At 34.9% G+C, this 7200-nt stretch overlaps 1 protein-coding gene across 1 annotated transcript in view; it reads left to right on the top strand.

Moving 5' to 3' along the window:
- Positions 1-6126: 6126 nt before the first annotated feature.
- Positions 6127-7200, top strand: part of tws (protein phosphatase 2 regulatory subunit tws) — a 214005-nt gene continuing 212931 nt past the window's right edge. Inside the window, exon 1 of the mRNA XM_067088397.1 lies at positions 6127-7200. This exon is cut by the window's right edge and continues 312 nt beyond it. The gene's annotated coding sequence lies outside the window, so the exon portion shown is untranslated.

The raw sequence follows: 7200 nt of genomic DNA, 5'->3' as shown, positions 1-7200 counted from the left end.
CAGCTTCTTGGAGATGAACATCTAGAGCTTCTGCAATTGACTGATTAAATGAATTTGCAGATTTAGAAACCATATGAGGAGGCGCTGACTATCAGTGAGGATTGGAGTAATTTCAAGAGTATATAGCAGTCTTTGGGAAAATAGCTATTGGGATATAGGGTAACAATATGAAAACCTTTAAAATCGGATTAGATAATTTTATAAAAAAATCCAGGGAGGAGAGGAAGGACAGAAAACAGACGTGTGTGCTCAAATTTAGACAGTGAAGCTAAATGGAACACAGGAAAGGGTAGGAGAAAATATCTGCAAAAGCAGGTGAAAGATGCTGACGAAAGCACTGCACTAAATTGGTGGTAGGGGAGCCCACAGAATTTCTGATGAACTGTCCACAGATAAAAAAAAAAAAAAAAAAATTACCTGTTAAAGGGAGGGTGTGCCAATAATAACACCAGAAGAAGAAAGACTGCTGGACAGAACATTTTTGGAAGGTCGTGAGTAAGAGCTATGAAGGGGATGATTTGATTCATATACCAGAAGCTGAAGGTCAGATTGCACTAGAGAATTAGCTCAGGTGTTTGAAGTGGAATCAGTAATAAAGAAATTCATCAATTTTGAATTTGCATCTACTTCATTCGAGGATGATTTGAATTACCTTTTCATATCTAACTGAAATGTCATAGTGATGCGAAAACTTTTCATAATATTGTTCTGTGGATGTTGTTAAATGCCTTCCTGTAATCAACAAAAGCCATCAGATGGGTATTTGAAGTCCATAAACTGCTGCAAAATAAGCCTTAAGCCAAATATTTGATCTGTGTAACTCTGAGTATACCAAATACTTTTATTATGATGGACGGAAGTGCGCCTTTCTTTGTTAAGACTCCCAATTCCCAAGTTGTACTTTTCTTATTCCTCAAAAGATTCTAGTAAGTATGCAAGGTGTCATTAGCAGCTAATATAATTTCTGTCGTGATTCCTTAATAGCCTGGTGTTTTCCTTTTCATAAATTTCTTTATTACTGATTCCACTTCAAACATCTGAGCTAATTCTCTAGTGCAATCTGATCTTCAGCTTCTGGTATATGAATCAAATCATAGCTCTTACTCACGACCTTCCAAAAATGTTCTGTCCAGCATTGTTTTTCTTCTTCTGGTGTTATTATTGGCACACCCTCCCTTTAACAGGTAATTTTTCTCTTTTTTTTTCATCTGTGGATAGTTCATCAGAAATTCTGTGGGCTCCCCCACCACCAGTTTAATACAGTGCTTTCGTCAGCATCTTCCACCTGCTTTTACAGATATTTTCTCCTATCCTTTCCTGTGTTCCATTTAGCTTCACTATCTAAATTTGAGCACACACGTCTGTTTTCTGTCCTTCCTCTCCTCCCTGAATTTTTTATAAAATGATCTAATCCGATATCAAAGGTTTTCATATTGTTACCTTAGTGAATTTGAAATTGTCGTGTTTCACAGGAAAATGCTATGTTCATTTTGCTGTTTGGCCTACTCGTGGATTTTATAACTGAAATAGCAGCTAGAGAAGGAAGCGGAGGTTTAGGTTGGAGTAACAGTAGTAACAGACTTAGAATAATGAGTTGATGCTCTTCAAATCAACAAAACACCTCAAGATGTAAGGTAATATATAAGGGAGCAAGAGCAGTAGTAAGGACAAAATAGGGTAAGAGATACTTTTGAAGTTTTTGTTAGATTACATCAAGGATCACCTTTTATCCCATTCCTCCTTGTTGTTGTAATGGATGTCCTGGTTGTAAGGTCCAGAGTTGGCGAGGAAATAAAGCAAATTAATAGTTTCAAGAGAATGGGTTGTCTTAAGCAAAGACGGTGGACGTAAGACGGGGGTGCGGCAGATAATTAAAGTGGCTTGGGCTCAGTGGGGTAATCCTCGACAAGAAGATTCCTTTGCGGCTTAGGATTAAGGTCTACAAAACAATGATCAGGCCAGTGTTACTGTATGGTGCAGGCAATGCACAAAAAGAGGAGGGAGCCCTGGAAAGGACAGAGATGAGAATGTTGAGATAAATCTGTGAAGTATAATTACTGGAACGAATTGAACGCGTCTGTAAAATAACAGATAAAGCTAGGGAAATTAGGATGAGGTGGTATGGTCAAGTGGTTTGCAGGGACAAGGATGCTCTGATAAAGAAAGCGTATGGCCATGTAGAAAGAGACATGAAATGGCTGGGCGTAGAGCACGTGGATGCCCAAGATAGAATTCTGTGGAGAAGGAAGACTCGAGTGGCTGGACCCATAGGAAATTTAAGGTCCTACAAACAAGATGATAATGAAAATACAAGAGGAACACTAGCTGTGTGAATGAATTTCTTAGAACGAAAAAGTAATGCGTACAAACAAATACCCATAAATTATAAAAATAGCCTGAATGGCAGCAACCTCTATGGTATTCTATAGGTTTGAACGTGGGCGGTCTGAGTCATGCAACTGCATATAGCAATAACAATAAGTACATTGAAAATATCATCTCAGGAGTTGGGGCAGCCTGGAGGAGCAAAAACTAGAACGTGACTTAGGAGAGTAAAGACGGGTATATAATACTCGTACATTTAAATAAGGAAAAAAGTAGACTTGAATTTAAGCTGTTTTTGCCAGTCGTCGGGGAGGATGCAAACCCTTTGGTCACGTTAACGCTATCGAGACTGGACCCCTGTCTAAAAGAGAAAGCCGAGATAAGACTCTTCTGATGATAAATCCAAGGCGGCAATCAAGAACCCGCGGATTTTATCTGCATGAAGAGATTATAAGAGCACCAGGGTAATTAAGATATAAATGGATTAAAAGGAATACATATCACAGGACTTGTTTCGCTGTTTGTCGAAAAGTCCAGGGTGCCATGTGTTCAGATGAGGTGGCCTTGAAACAAACAATTAAGAATAGGAGATGGGAACGTTACGATAGTGAGTAAGAAGTGAGAATCATGATAAAAGGGGAAGAGAGAGAGAGATGACGAAAGACGTCTTTCATTATCTATCTCTCTCTCTCTCTCTCTCTCTCTCTCTCTCTCTCTCTCTATATATATATATATATATATATATATATATATATATATATATATATATATATATATATATATATATATATATATATATATACATATATATATATATATATATATATATATATGTATGTATGTATGTATATATATATATATATATATATATATATATATATCATATATATATATATATATATATATATATATATATATATATATATATATATATATATATATATATATATATATATATATATATATATATATATATATATATATATATATATATATATATATATATATATATTATATATATATATATATATGTGTGTGTGTGTGTGTTGTGTGTATGTATGTATATAAAGTGCCATTATATCATTATTGCATGCATGAAGATAATACGTCATTTCATGCTTGACTTATTTGGCGCTTTACATTCGTATTTAACTAAAGTTCCAGAACCTTACTTTTAAAATTTCTCGCTTATACTCGAAACTGCTACATGGAGAACGGTACTAGGGGTGCTTTGATAGTGCAGGGCCTTGAATAGCTTGCACATAGCAAAGCCAATCAAATTAGGTTTGCCAAGAACGAGAATTTCGTATTACCGTGTAAGTGGATTCGTTACGTTAGTTGTTTGTCGTACCAATATGTCGTTTCATCTTCTTTTAATCTATAGGGAAGCCACGCCTTATGTGTAATTTAGGTCTTGTAAGTGTGTGAATGAATATATATATATATATATATATATATATATATATATATATATATATATATATATATATATATATATATATACATATATATATATATATATATATATATATATATATATATATATATATATATATATGTATAAATAATGTATTGTAGTATGTATGAATACGTGTGTGAGTGTCTGTATGTGTATTATTATTATTATTATTATTATTATTATTATTATTATTTATTTTCCGAACGATTACTTATAATGCTCCAGATAATAATGTTCAGCTGATTTAGAGAAATTTTCTTGACTCAATAAAGTTACTCATATAAGGCTTATCTGCCAAGAATGGCCCTTTTCAGTTATGCAAATTAAGTCCATTTGTGTAGAGAAAAAAGCGTAGGTACTTTCCAGAGTATTTTCAAATCAAGGATTTTAATAATTTAATTACTGTCTTTTTCTCTTTCAGATTAAGCGCTTTTAGTGTACCTCCACCGTAACATTCTCCAACCACAGTAGTGCAGTCGCACACTCTCTCAAGCTCACCCCTCTCGCACTCAGCCTCCTCCTCTCGACGGATCACGCTGCACCGAAACCTTCACCTTCCCTTTTTTCGAGTGCCTCCTCCAACTTGAAACGCCCCCGCCCACATCCCCCTCTTCTACCCCTCAACACCAGACTCGTCGCTCGTCCTCTTCGGCGTTCTATGGACTCCGGGTAAACAAGAAATCTCGGAATAGAGGAAAAAGCGGAAGGGAAGAGGAAAACCGAATAAAACCGAAAATCCGGAAAAAGATTAGTGACGTCTGCTGCATATTTTACAGCAATTTCATATCACTGGTTTTGAATGGACTCGTTGAAAGCTGGCTGCCATTAGCTCCGCTCAGCAGCCTATGATAAAGACATGCGAGTGTGCCTCTTCAATTTCCCGTTGGCTACATAGCATTGCGCTTAACTTGAAACACACTTGTATATGAGAAAAATCTGTAAGCTCTAGCAACAGAGCTCCCATGGCCATCAAGGAGACCAGCAAACTACCTCAGCCGAAAGCGACCGCTGTGAGAGATCTGGGGATATAACAGCAAATTGCCGCCTTCGAAGTTTCTCGACGAGATCAATACGTTATCTTACCCGTATTCTCGATGACTGGAATTGCCTTCCAGTTAGATAAGGGATGATAGCCAAAGACAATGGATAAAGTCAGATGTTATTCAAATGTTCTTTAAGTTGTCGTCAGGAAGCTCATGGCTAATAAACTCTAGGCGAAGTAGCTGTTGAAAATATAGTGTTGAAGAAAGTTCTGCTGTGTTTGCAGTGTATATGATATCTGGGAGTAACCATTTTCTTGAGCAACTTACATGATTTGCTGGGGTCTATAGTTTGACATTTTTTTTTTAAATGAATGTGCTTGTTTAGGATACTAGTAACGAAATGATTAACAAAGTATTTTATTTGTGCATAAATAGTTCGTACAATTCCTCCGAAATGTTATTATGATTTCTCAGTTCGGTGCTTCTGGATTCATTTGGATCGAAATTAACGCAGTTTTGTCAAGAACAGCATTTCATTTTACGTTGGCTTCGCTATTGATACTTTAAAAAGAACTGAGGGCGTTCGTTCGTTGACGTGCAATCAATGCTTTACAGTTACTTGAAAAAAGTCAGCTTTCATTTCGATCAGTAAGCTAGCTCCTTGAATTCACCCACACACACACAAAAAGCAATCACTGCAAATGCTTGCAAGCGTCGTCTGTGATGTTATTATTTCATTTATATTACATAGTTTGAAACCCTAACTTAAGGCTGATGAAATATATATATATATATATTTATATGTATCCGTGTATGTATCGTTGATATATTCGTAAGATATATAGCTGTATATGTATGAGGATGGATAGTGAAATTCATTTATATATGAAGTTATAGTACCCAGGTTCGTGTAAATGTATGTAAATAATATATATATATATATACCCAGAGTAAAAAACCTACTTTTGGAATAACAGAGGTTATTTATTCATTTTCATTCTTAATTTTAACGTAGATCATTGTGATAAATGCAGTTATAATCACAAGCTGAATTTTGCAAAGTATCAGGACTAGTATTTCCGGCCTCTCCCTCTTGCCTCCCGTATGTCGTCGAGCAAAAAAAGTCGGTGATCATTTCGCATTCCTAGTTTTCAGACTCACTCGATGTTGATAGAATTATTACAAAGTGATTTTATTAAAGAAGCATATGACAAATTGCCTGTATATTAAATATAAAGAGAAATATTTATTTTCAATTATATATATATGTATATATATAAAAATATCTATATTTAGGAATAACGTGTTAACGGCCATGTTATCTCGAAGAATATTTTATAGATATTAACATACAGTATATCATAAATATCATAAATACATGCTGTTTTAATGCCGAGTGTATTTAGAATACATATTTCGGGGAAAATATGGATAAAAAAATTCCACGACCTATCAGTGTGCTTCTTTGCCTAATCATAGACTATTTCAAACACCAGTGACCTTAATACTACCTAAATAGATAATAGAAATAAATTGTTAATTATATTGTTGCAGTGTAATCGAGCGGTTTTGTGGTTTGTAAATGGTGTAGTGAGTATAATGTTCGTTTAGCAGTGTATAAGTACACAAGAGCCAATTGTAACTCTATAAATTATAAAATTAATGCGTACTGATAAACTTGCGACATTTGAGATCTGGTGAATATGGTTCAAAGGTGAAATTCACATGAAGCTGGTGATTGTGATAAGAGTATTCACTGAAGTCCGCAAGAAAAGGTACTGTTTTCAAAGCTATCCGAATAAAGTAAACTGATTTGAGAGCTTAAGTCTATGTCTTCTGTGATCTGAAAGCCTTCCACGTCACATGAGACAATGTTTCATGGTTGTTAGAAAGAGGTGTTGTAGAATAATGATACTCGAGTTAGCAGTGCGAAGAACGAGCAACATTACAAGAGTTTACCAAAAATAAAGTGGTAATTTAACGTTTTCTTTATTGGTGGTGCAAAGGTAGGGGTGACTAATGTAGATTCATTAACCTTTTAGTTACTTTTGTTTTATTATCATTTGTCTTCAGAAGTGTTATCCTTTCATTTTTATAAATTTTGGTTGATAAATTGTATAAATTTTTATTTTTGTGACATCGATTGTTAGATGAAGAACCCCAGTTACGACTAGATGAGATCAGCATTACTGGATTTGGATGGCAAAAGAAAATCAATTTCTATTTTATTGTTTGTTAAATTGTATGTCGCAGAAAGGTTGTCATTGAGTGAGTTAAGAACGCGATAAAGAAGAATCATTTTCGCATAAGACCGTCTTCAGCAGATGCAGCGACCTTAGAATCTGTGACTTTAGTGACAGATTAACTTATTTTATTTTACTGAGAAGGGGGATTCCTTGTCCCCTCAAAAATCTGTCAAGGTGGAAGATTTTG

Source organism: Macrobrachium rosenbergii, chromosome 44 (genome assembly GCF_040412425.1).
Source record: "Macrobrachium rosenbergii isolate ZJJX-2024 chromosome 44, ASM4041242v1, whole genome shotgun sequence".
Lineage (NCBI taxonomy): Eukaryota > Metazoa > Arthropoda > Malacostraca > Decapoda > Palaemonidae > Macrobrachium > Macrobrachium rosenbergii.
Note: the sequence above shows the minus strand (reverse complement) of the source record. Positions and strands in the feature narration are given on the sequence as shown.